Consider the following 12,471-nt stretch of genomic DNA (forward strand, 5'->3'; position numbering starts at 1 on the left):
TGGATTGGGACACATAAAATGCATCCACGATCCGGAACGTATTTTTATTCAATGTTTTGGGATTTGGATTTGGGTCGCATAAATGCATACCCGTGTTTAAGAATGTATTATTATTATATCGCGCCTAAAGCAATTAGCGATTTATTACTTTGGGGTAGAGCCGTGAAATTTGCTAAAACGACTCCTCCTTAATTCTAAGCAATTAAATGTACATTTATTGAGGGCCCCGCAATCTATACATTTTATTAAGCGAGGCTCATCTCATTTATTTTCCTAAATGAATAAATCTTAAAGCGACTACATTTTGCTATTTAAAATTAGTCTCTAAAATGAATAAAGAAAATCCTAATTAATTAGATTTTTTTATTATTATTATTTAAGAAAACATGACACGCTAATTGCTTGATTCATACAAATATTGATGAAAAAGGGATTTTATTTTTAATTTCGAAAATTATAAATTAAATAAAAATTCAACAACTAATATTCAAAATAAACAAATATAGCTAGATTAAAACTTAGCATTGTTATTTTTTTTAAAAAAATATTATTGAGATTAATTATTCACAATCATTTGAAACTAAATTTAACCATAATTACTAAAGCTTATTAGAAAGTTTATTAGGCTTAAACGTTCTTCTAACCTTGATTAAGCTCAAGTCATGCCTTAATGCCTAATTTACGAAGTTTTAATTTAAATTCATGTCTTAGCTAAATTTAGCTAGTTATTCATGATTAACCTACTGTTGATAATCTTGAAACCTTCATAACTAGTGAATTAACCTGTTTTGCCGAACTGATTCATTAAAGACTAACTTATGTTATTTTTTCTTATTCCAGTTATTATTTAGTAATTCATGAAATAGCTTAAATACAATCAACAAAAGGAACAAAGAAATAAAAACGAAATTAAAACTTCAAATTTTCATTCTTCATATGTATTCACGCTTCATATTTCGGATTACAATAAACAGCTTTTCAGTTGTGTACCTGATATTGGAAGCAAAAGAAAATGAATATGAGAATCAGCAACAGCAGTAAAATCAGTACAACACAGCAACAATAGCCCAGCAACAGTAACAACCCAGTAACAGACCGGTGGAGTAGTAATCCAAAAAAAAACAAAAGCTTCCAGCTTTTATGAAACAACAATTAATTCTGATTTCAAACAACAAAAGAAAACAGAATATTTTTTTTAGTTTTTTTTATATTTGAAAGCTTAAATATTTTTCGGAATTTTCTATCTCTTAAATGTTCAGCCCTTTTCTCTCTCTTATTTTCAGATTTGTTTCTCTCTCCCGTTTTTTTTTTGTCTGTGTATTTCTCTCTCCGTATTCTTCTTCAAGACTTCACATATATAACACATCCTATAAACCTTTTAATCAATTAAAATCAACCCATTTTCTCTACCAAACCCATTATCTTCCCACTCATCCCCATTATATTAAATAAACATATCACACCACCCCATTATATTTTGTCCCCCATGCTTTATTTAAAATAATGCAAGATTCCCCTTTAATTTAAATCTTGTCCCCCCTTTATATTAAATAATCATATCACAACCCACCCCATTTCATTTTGTCCCCCATGCTTCAAATAAACAATTTCAAAATGTACAATTCCTAAACTACCCCTTCCGACCTTACTGAAATTACCAAACTACCCCTGATCGTATTACAAATTTACCAAACTACCCATCAGCTATAACACATCATTTAATCAAACATAACCAAAATATAGTCAATATGATCAATTTCTAACAATGTTCAAACAACAATATGAACATGGATGAACATCATAACAACAATATCACATGAACATGATTTTAACAACATTTCAACAACAAATCATATGAACATAAATTGAACAACCAAGAATAACTAAAATTTGATTGAACAATAGTTTAGCAACAAACAATCCTATTTTCGGATTCAACAACAACAACAAACAAAGTATGAAGATTTCTAAATTCAATCATATTGAACTTAAAATCAACTCTAACAATATTACAACCAACAATTCCTATATTAAACTTAAACAACAAGATTATGAGACAAATTCAAGAAATAATCATAAATGATAAACAAGAAATCAAACTATACAAATTTCGGATTCAAGATCATCCAAACAAAGTATGAACATGAATGAATCTATTTTAAGACAACAAACATGACGGATTAAACGATTAAAACAATATATTCCTTTAATACAACTAAATTCTTTAAACAAATAACAAGATCGACGAAGAAACAATTATGGACTTAAACTTGAACTTAACAATATTAACAATTTCTAACAATACATAAACACATGAAACAAATTGAAGAAATAGTTGATTAAATTTCAATTTGAATCTAACAAACATCAAACTAACAAATACTTACTTAAACAATAATACAAACATGAAATAAACATGAAAACAACTAATTAAACTTCTATTTTGAAATCTGAAAATTAATTTTAACAAAGCACATGAACATGAACAAACTAGAAAAAATGATTTCAACGATCAACAACGAACAAAACAAGAATCAAATATTTAACGATTTTAACTTTTAGAAATATAAAAACGAAATATTGGACAAAATAAAACTCAAAAACAACTAACCGGAGATGAATCAACGAAGAACTTTGATTGTAAACAAATCTGTCCGAGCCTCGACCCAAAGCTCGAACAAATGACGATGAAGACGAAGAGAAGATGAAGGCAAAAAACAGCAGCAGCGGCAAGCATGTTTGGTGAAGGTCGACGAGCTGTTCGTCGTCGATGGAGCAGTGGAAACGCAGCAACAATGGAGGACAAAAAGCAGCAACAATGGAGGACAAAAAACAGCAGCAATGGAGGACAAAAACAACAACAATGGCGGACAAAAAAGGACGCAGCAGCGGCGACATGGATGACGCAGAAACAGCTGCGACGATGGTTGTTTGGACGCGACGAAGATGGTGTAGCTGCTGGGAGTCATTGCTGCTCGTCATGGCTGCTCGTTCATGGCTGCTTGGGGCTGTTTGAAGTCGTCCATGACTGGACGTGGTGAAGAAGATGACGAAGAAACAAGGGGGGGGGACAACCATGGATGTCGAAGTTTGAAGGTGGTCGTTTGGTTTTAATGGCGGACGGGGGTCGATTTGGGTGGTCCGACGAGGGGTTGTGCGTGTGTGAGTGTGACGTTGGGCAGCCATGGTTGAGCTTTGAGGGGGAAGCCATGGATGACCTTGGAGAAACTTGAGGAAGAAGAAGAAGATAGGAGGGGGGCGGATGACTTCTTAGTCTTTTTTAGGGTTTTTTCTTCTTGTTTCTTTTGTTTTGTGTTGTAAAATGTAAGACAAAGGGGTTTGGGTCTTTTGGGTTATGGACTGGGTCGACCCAGTTCGAAATGGACTGGGTCGTAGGGAAGATTGGGCCATTTTTTGGGCCTATGGCTTGAAATCGAAGAAGAGGCCCAATTCCGACTTTCTTTATATTTTCGCTCTCTTTTCTTCTTTTATTTTTCTAAAACTAAATTATAAAAATACTTAAACTATTATTAAGAACTAAATTAAGTTATAAAAGCGCAAATTAACTCCCAATAACAATTAACGCACAATTAAGTATTAATTAAGCATAAAATTGTATATTTGGACATTAAATGCTAAAAATGCAAACGATGCCTATTTTTGTAATTTTTAATTTTTGTAAAACAATTTTAATTACTAACAATTGTAGAATTAAATCCTACATGCAAAATGCGACATATTTTTGTATTTTTTATTAATTTAGCGAATAAACACGCACAGACAAATACAAATAATTCTTCAAAATATCACAAAATATCACAAAATTGCACACCAAAGAAAAATCATTTTATTTTTGAATTTTTTGGGAGTAATTCTCATATAGGGCAAAAATCACGTGCTTACAGCTGCCCCTCTTTGCCCGAAGACACGAAGGGTTTTCGTGCAAAGATAAAGCGAGCGATTTTTGCCCATCCGAGTACTCCGTGTGAAGCATTTTTTGAAAAAGATTTGACCGAACCTTTGCTTCAAAGGTTTCCTACATATCCTGGGCTAAACAGGAATCAGGTCAATGTAGTTCGGGAAGTTTTTGGTAGCTGGGACTACCGTGGGACTGCGATGTTACTGCTGTTGCATGCTGTTATCACTGCTTACCGATCTCCTTGTTACACCGTGCTTAAAAGAAAACAAGAAGCTAGGCTAGACTAAAATTTGTTCTTGTTGCCTTGCTTTCTTGTCGGCTTGTGTTTCCTCCGGTGCTTTTCTTCCGATGCTTTTCTTCCTTTTGACACATGGACTTGAGTTTATGCTGGGACCTCTTGTTGCAACCTTCTGCTTCCCGGTGCTGGGGATTTTATTGTTTACTGCTGGGGATTCCTGTTGTAACCTTCCGCCTTCTGGTGGGGTTACTGATTCCAAACTCTGTAATACAAGACTAAAAAGTTGCTTCAATGCAAAATTATGAAATGTATGCCCGCATTATACTGGTGGGCGACCTAGAGCTGAAAGTATTCCCGCATTTTACTGGTGGGCGACCTAGAACATGAATGTATTCCCGCATTTTACTGGTGGGCGACCTAGAACTTAAAAGTATTCCCGCATTCTACTGGTGGGCGACCTAGAACTGAAATGTATTCCCGCATTTTACTGGTGGGCGACCTAGAACTGAAATGTATTCCCGCATTTTACTGGTGGGCGACCTAGAACAGAAAGTATTCCCGCATTTTACTGGTGGGCGACCTAGAACTGAAATGTATTCCCGCATTATACTGGTGGGCGACCTAGAACTTAAAAGTATTCCCGCATTCTACTGGTGGGCGACCTAGAACTGAAATGTATTCCCGCATTTTACTAGTGGGCGACCTAGAACTGAAATGTATTCCCGCATTTTACTGGTGGGCGACCTAGAACTTAAATGTATTCCCGCATTTTACTGGTGGGCGACCTAGAACAGAAAGTATTCCCGCATTTTACTGGTGGGCGACCTAGAACTGAAATGTATTCCCGCATTATACTGGTGGGCGACCTAGAACTTAAAAGTATTCCCGCATTCTACTGGTGGGCGACCTAGAACTGAAATGTATTCCCGCATTTTACTAGTGGGCGACCTAGAACTGAAATGTATTCCCGCATTTTACTGGTGGGCGACCTAGAACAGAAAGTATTCCCGCATTTTACTGGTGGGCGACCTAGAACAGAAAGTATTCCCGCATTTTACTGGTGGGCGACCTAGAACTGAAATGTATTCCCGCATTATACTGGTGGGCGACCTAGAACTTAAAAGTATTCCCGCATTCTACTGGTGGGCGACCTAGAACTGAAATGTATTCCCGCATTTTACTAGTGGGCGACCTAGAACTGAAATGTATTCCCGCATTTTACTGGTGGGCGACCTAGAACAGAAAGTATTCCCGCATTTTACTGGTGGGCGACCTAGAACTGAAATGTATTCCCGCATTTTACTGGTGGGCGACCTAGAACAGAAAGTATTCCCGCATTATACTGGTGGGCAACCTAGAACTTAAAAGTATCCCGCATTCTACTGGTGGGCGACCTAGAACTGAAATGTATTCCCGCATTTTACTGGTGGGCGACCTAGAACAGAAAGTATTCCCGCATTTTACTGGTGGGCGACCTAGAACTGAAATGTATTCCCGCATTCTACTGGTGGGCGACCTAGAACTGAAATGTATTCCCGCATTTTACTGGTGGGCGACCTAGAACTGAAATGTATTCCCGCATTTTACTGGTGGGCGACCTAGAACAGAAAGTATTCCCGCATTATACTGGTGGGCAACCTAGAACTTAAAAGTATTCCCGCATTCTACTGGTGGGCGACCTAGAACTGAAATGTATTCCCGCATTATACTGGTGGGCGACCTAGAACTTAAAAGTATTCCCGCATTCTACTGGTGGGCGACCTAGAACTGAAATGTATTCCCGCATTTTACTGGTGGGCGACCTAGAACAGAAAGTATTCCCGCATTTTACTGGTGGGCGACCTAGAACTGAAATGTATTCCCGCATTCTACTGGTGGGCGACCTAGAACTGAAATGTATTCCCGCATTTTACTGGTGGGCGACCTAGAACTGAAATGTATTCCCGCATTTTACTGGTGGGCGACCTAGAACAGAAAGTATTCCCGCATTATACTGGTGGGCAACCTAGAACTTAAAAGTATTCCCGCATTCTACTGGTGGGCGACCTAGAACTGAAATGTATTCCCGCATTTTACTGGTGGGCGACCTAGAACAGAAAGTATTCCCGCATTTTACTGGTGGGCGACCTAGAACTTAAAAGTATTCCCGCATTCTACTGGTGGGCGACCTAGAACTGAAATGTATTCCCGCATTTTACTGGTGGGCGACCTAGAACTGAAATGTATTCCCGCATTTTACTGGTGGGCGACCTAGAACTGAAAGTAAAATGACAGAAATGTATGCCTCTATTATATGGGCGGGCTCCCAACTTCAATGCTAACTTAGGAGGAAATGCGTCTCCTATGGGTAAACTAAACTTAGGAGGAAATGCGTCTCCTATGGGTAAAAGTAAATTTAGGAGGAAATACGTCTCCTATGGGTAAACTAAACTTAGGAGGAAATGCGTCTCCTATGGGTAAACTAAACTTAGGAGGAAATGCGTCTCCTATGGGTAAAACTAAACTTAGGAGGAAATGCGTCTCCTATGGGTAAAACTAAACTTAGGAGGAAATGCGTCTCCTGTGGGTAAAACTAAACTTAGGAGGAAATGCGTCTCCTGTGGGTAAAACTAAACTTAGGAGGAAATGCGTCTCCTATGGGTAAACTAAACTTAGGAGGAAATGCGTCTCCTATGGGTAAACTAAACTTAGGAGGAAATGCGTCTCCTATGGGTAAAAGTAAATTTAGGAGGAAATGCGTCTCCTATGGGTAAACTAAACTTAGGAGGAAATGCGTCTCCTATGGGTAAACTAAACTTAGGAGGAAATGCGTCTCCTATGGGTAAAACTAAACTTAGGAGGAAATGCGTCTCCTATGGGTGAAACTAACTTAGGAAGTGCGTCTCCTATTGGCAAAGGCTAGACTTAGGAAGTGCGTCTCCTATTGGCAAAGGCGTGGAATGTATTCCCTTGTTATACAGGTGGGCGCCTAAAATATGCAATGGACAGACAAGAAAAGTATTCCTTTCGTTATTCAGGTGGGCGCCTGGCTTCAACAACAACTTTGAAAATAAAATCCTATTCGAGGGCGGATGAACCCAAAATATCCTATTCGAGGGCGGATGAACCCAAAATATCCTATTCGAGGGCGGATGAACCCAAAATATCCTATTCGAGGGCGGATGAACCCAAAATATCCTATTTGAGGGCGGATGAACCAAAAATATCCTATTCGAGGGCGGATGAACCCAAAATATCCTATTCGAGGGCGGATGAACCCAAAATATCCTATTCGAGGGCGGATGAACCCACAATATCCTATTCGAGGGCGGATGAACCCAAAATATCCTATTCGAGGGCGGATGAACCCAAAATATCCTATTCGAGGGCGGATGAACCCAAAATATCCTATTCGAGGGCGGATGAACCCAAAATATCCTATTCGAGGGCGGATGAACCCAAAATATCCTTAAGACTTGAAAATGTCTTACCTCGAATACTTGCTGGGGATAACACTGTTGGGGAATTATTTACTTACCTGTTGGGGGGTAAAATGTTATCAGCTGGGGATAACGCTGTCGAGGATAACACCGTTGGGGGATTCTGATTCTTTCAGAACTAGTGCTTCACTGAGCTCAAGTTTCATCCCTTTGCTGGGGAACAACTTCCTCCATAGAAACTTATTATGTTGGGGGCAACACTGGTTCTAAGACCACTTCCCTTGAGACTGGTGTTATCTTTATTCTTCCCCGCATGGGTACCTGACTTCCAGAAAATTTTCTAAGCGGAAGGAAAATTTTCTGCCCCAGTTTGATAATATCCCTTGCGGCATGCATTTCTGGCATCAATGCCATTTCCTTTACCTGTTTCAAATCAAACAAAATTTGTTAGTTTAAAACATGGTGGTTGGTTGTGATACCCCTACTGGGATGGCTTTTCCCTTTCTCCTTCCTTGCTCTGCGTTCCACAGCTTGTTGGGGATGATATTATGTGCTGGGGATAATCCCTTCCTGCTGGGGATATCCGTCTTCTTTTGTGACATAGCTCGGAAGCTGGCATTTCCCCGACCTTTTAGTCCTAGTATGAATTTCCCAAATCATGCTCATTGCTCTCCTTGATTTGCCCACGGGTTTTGGCCTTGAGGTTTATAACTTTGGTTTTGGCAAGGATATCCCTTTTGACACTCGTCAATCCTTTTGTCAATTCCCTTTTGCTGGGGATATTTTCTTGACACTGGCCTCGCGCTTGTTCCTCGCTGACTACACCATTTGGATGCACTAGTCAGATCTCATTTTGTATAATTGGGAAGCTGATGACATATTTTGAAGTCATTTCATACTTGTTCTGACCGGACAGACTCTATTGGGGAAAATTTTTTATGAAAGGAGAAAGATAAAAGATACAAAACAAAAGACAAAGGAAATGATGACTCTTTTACAAAAGAAACTATAAATAAAAACCTATCAAACGCAGATACCGACTCTAATGGCCATGACATGCGTATGTGGCCTATCCTCTACCGTCAATCATCTTTCAAGATCTTCAATTGGCGATTCCCCATTGGATTCTTAATCTTATTCGACTTGTAGTGCCCAAAGGGTTTTCACTATCAAGTCTCTCTCATTTTTTGTTCTTCTCTCAGCTTTCATCGCCTTATGGTGCCTGTGAAGGTTTTCACCGATATGACTCTCTCATTTGTATCACTTTCCAGCTGGGGATTTGGAGTGTTGCCGGTATGACTCTCTCTGCTGGAGATTAGAGTCCTTTCTGCTGTGGAACAGAATGTTATGTTCGCCGGTAAGACTCTCATTTGTCTGACTTGGCATCTTTTGAAGACTGGTCAGAAGGTCTTTCTTTGGACCGTAATGTGGGTTTTGGATAGGGCTAGAAAAAAAAGGGTATTAAAGGCTCAAAAATGCATTAATTCTGGGTTATTAGTTACAACTTTCGGAACTAGATTTATTTACCACAAACGCAACTTTTGCCCCAGTTTCTTGCTTGGGGATATTTTACTTGATTGATTTATATTTTTTCAAAACTATGACCGAGCCGTGAAGCGCCTACGTATCCTCTTTGAGGAATCAGGTCAAACGTAGTTCCCAATTCCTCTTTTTCCATTTGATTTTTTTTTTTTTTGTTACCATTTTTCTTTTTTTTTTTCGTTTTGTTGTTTTCTTTTCTTCTTTTTTTTTCCCATGTTTTCATGCCATGCTCGCGTTTTCTAGTCGTTTTTACTGATTCCGAACGAGGGGTATGAAAGAAAAATAAGTAAGGCTCAAAAAGGGGTAACGAAGGATAAAGTGTTTAGGTAGCAGAACAAAATGCCTTCGTCATTCCAGTCTTCAAAACATGCCAAATGCAAACAACACAACAAACAATAGATTTATAGTCTCTTCCGACGGTGCTGGGCTTGACAATTATGTTAAACATATGTTTGTTCATTTGTCACTTCTAAAGCACCGTTGGGCGACACTCTCATTCTCTTTTATTATGAACGACCCTCATGCCAATTTAGGCGAATCTTTATTTAACGGTTTTCTTTGTGTTTGCCCCAGTTCCACATGACTCGGGCTCCAAATAATCTCAAACCGTTCTTATTTCCTTTAAATGCTTTGATCACCTTCTCAGGGTTTTATGATTAACTTTTAAGACTAGGCCCAAACTGGGTGCGCATGTCATGTCCCTAGAATCGGCATTGAACAAAAATGATAAAAGGACTAAACAAAAAGATGACTGGAAATAATAAAAGACCGGATTTTGTATTAGACTACCGGTGAAATGGTTTAAATAACAAAACAAACAAAACAATCCAGAACAAAATCCTAAAACAAACTGGACAAGACAACATCCGACTTATAACCCTAATAATCCGAACAACAGAAATGACAACAAAATGAGCCACCACAAGCTTCTCTCTTGCTGACCAAGGAACGAAACGTCCTCCCACTTTATCAAAATTGGCATTTTAGCCACTGAGCTTTGCATCAATACTGCCGAGACCATTACCAGCTTCAATCTCATCAACCTCCGTCGGCAAGTTCTCGAGGGGGTTCGAGTGCTCCATGTCACTGTTATTAATCACAACCCGCCCTTCTCGGATCATTTTCTCTACTTCCCTTCTCCAACTATGACAGCTCTCAATGTTGTGCCCTATGACATTGGAGTGGTAGGCGCATCGCGCTGCCGGATCAAAGCTCCTTGCAAGTGGATTTAGAGTACATGCGGGGAGTGGTTCAATCGAGCCAGCATGCCTTAGCCTTTCAAACAGACTGGCATAAGATACCCCGATAGGGGTGAGAGCCTTTTCTCGTTTCAGCAACCTCTTCATTCTTGCATGTTGACAGGGCCGGAAACCTGATCCAGATGGCTTTTGGTAGGCTTGTATGGGTGGGTAAGCATTTCGTGGAGTCGGGTACCTGGGAAGTGAGGTATGGCTTTTGAGGTCACGGGGAAAGAAGTGGTGTTGGGGAGCGGAGAAACATTGAAGAGTGATGGAGCTACTCGGATAGCTGGGAAAGCTGCCATAAATGGGTTGGGATGGAGAGTATGGAGAATCTTCCATTATGGTGTTGGGTGCTTGGGAAATGACCGAGTTCAAGAGGCTTGGCGGTGGAGGGGGTGGTGCTTTTCCCGTTATCCATGCCTGATACATGTCTGCCACATGCTGTCTCAGCATTTTCACTTCTTCTACCAACCTGTTGTTCTGTTCGACCAATTGTTGTTGGTCATCAGTACCGATCCACTCGGTTCTGCGGTTCGGAGCCATTGTCCTTTGATTTTGCTTTGCAGGGAGGAGTTACCACAACCAACCACTTTCTATATATGGACACATCAAAGGGAAGCCATCACGTTAGTGTTAGGGCATTGGACAGACAATCATGTATCAGAGATACAATGTACCTAAGCAGTTAGACAATTGTGCCCCCCTGAAAATCTTCCACACTCTCTTTTATTTATTTATTATTATATTTTTTTATATTTTTTTTATTTTGGTGGTGGTCGAATCTTATGGAGATTGCCTACGTATCATGACCCCGCATGAATCAGACCGAGCGTAGTTCGGACCCAATAAAAGATAAACAATGCTAAACATTTTTTTTTCAATTTTCATGTTAAAACAAACTGAGTTTCAAAGGTTTGAAGATGACCTACAAGCTGGAAAATCAAACAACCCACATATTCTAATTAAAAGATTTACAAATGGCCAATTTCTTTCCCCGTTTGACAAATGCAACCAAACGGTTATTTTTGCAAATGTGGCCCCTTCCGACTTTCACATGAATTTGAGGCCGGGGAGGATTATTTTATGACACTTTACACACTTGTCCATTCTTTTACGAAAATAACCTTTCGACAACTGACAGATACTCTAAGGTTATTTCGGCAAGAACGGTTCAAGACGCGGCCGAAGTTGGCTCGGGTTATTTTGACTAAAAAAAAAAAATCCAAACGGTATTCACCTGACCGCTGACTCTTTTTTTTTTCTTTTCAAATTATACTAAAAACCTGATGTTGCAAACACGGCCCTTCAGCGCCTCGGGGACGAAGATTTATAGGGCTGTGTGGGTCAACTAGACCAAAATCCTAAACAGGACCCAAAAAAAGTGGCTGTTTATGCAAAGTCAGCCTTCCGGCGTCCCTCTCGGGAACATTCGGCTATTTTTGACAAAACAGCATCACCCGACTTATTTATGACTCTTTTTATCATTTTTCGAATTAGAAAAGTCAATATTGCAAACACGGCCTTTCAACGCCTCGGGGACGAAGATTTTTAAGGCTGTGTGGGTCAACTGGTCAAAATCTTAAAAATGACCCAAAGGTGGCTATTTATGCAAAGTCAGCCTCCCGGCGTCCCTTTCGGGAACATTCGGCTATGTCTTCATAAAACAGCGTCACCCGACTTCTCTATGACAAAATTAAAATTTTGACATGTTTTTTTTTTTGGCTATTTTAGCAAAAGGGAAGGTTGGACACCACTAGACTTATTTATGACAAAACAAAAAAAATTTGACACGTTTTTTATTTATTTTTTTGGTTTTTGACTATTTTAGTAAAAAAAAGGGGGTTGGACCCGATGAGGGTTGCCTACGTATCTCACATCCGGTGAGAATCAAACCCGCGTAGTTCGGGCCTCGCGAATAAGTAAATGAACTAATATATTTTGTTTAATTAGAACTGTGAAAGAACTGCTTCAAAAGAATAAAGGAAGTATATATATATATATATATATATATATTTTGATTGATTTCTTTTTGAAAGAAAGACTTGTAAAAATTCCTTTTCTTTTGATTTGAACTTTGAGAATTTCAAAAGTAAAAGGAAGTTTTTTTTTTTT

Source organism: Nicotiana sylvestris, chromosome 11 (assembly GCF_000393655.2).
Source record: "Nicotiana sylvestris chromosome 11, ASM39365v2, whole genome shotgun sequence".
NCBI lineage: Eukaryota > Viridiplantae > Streptophyta > Magnoliopsida > Solanales > Solanaceae > Nicotiana > Nicotiana sylvestris.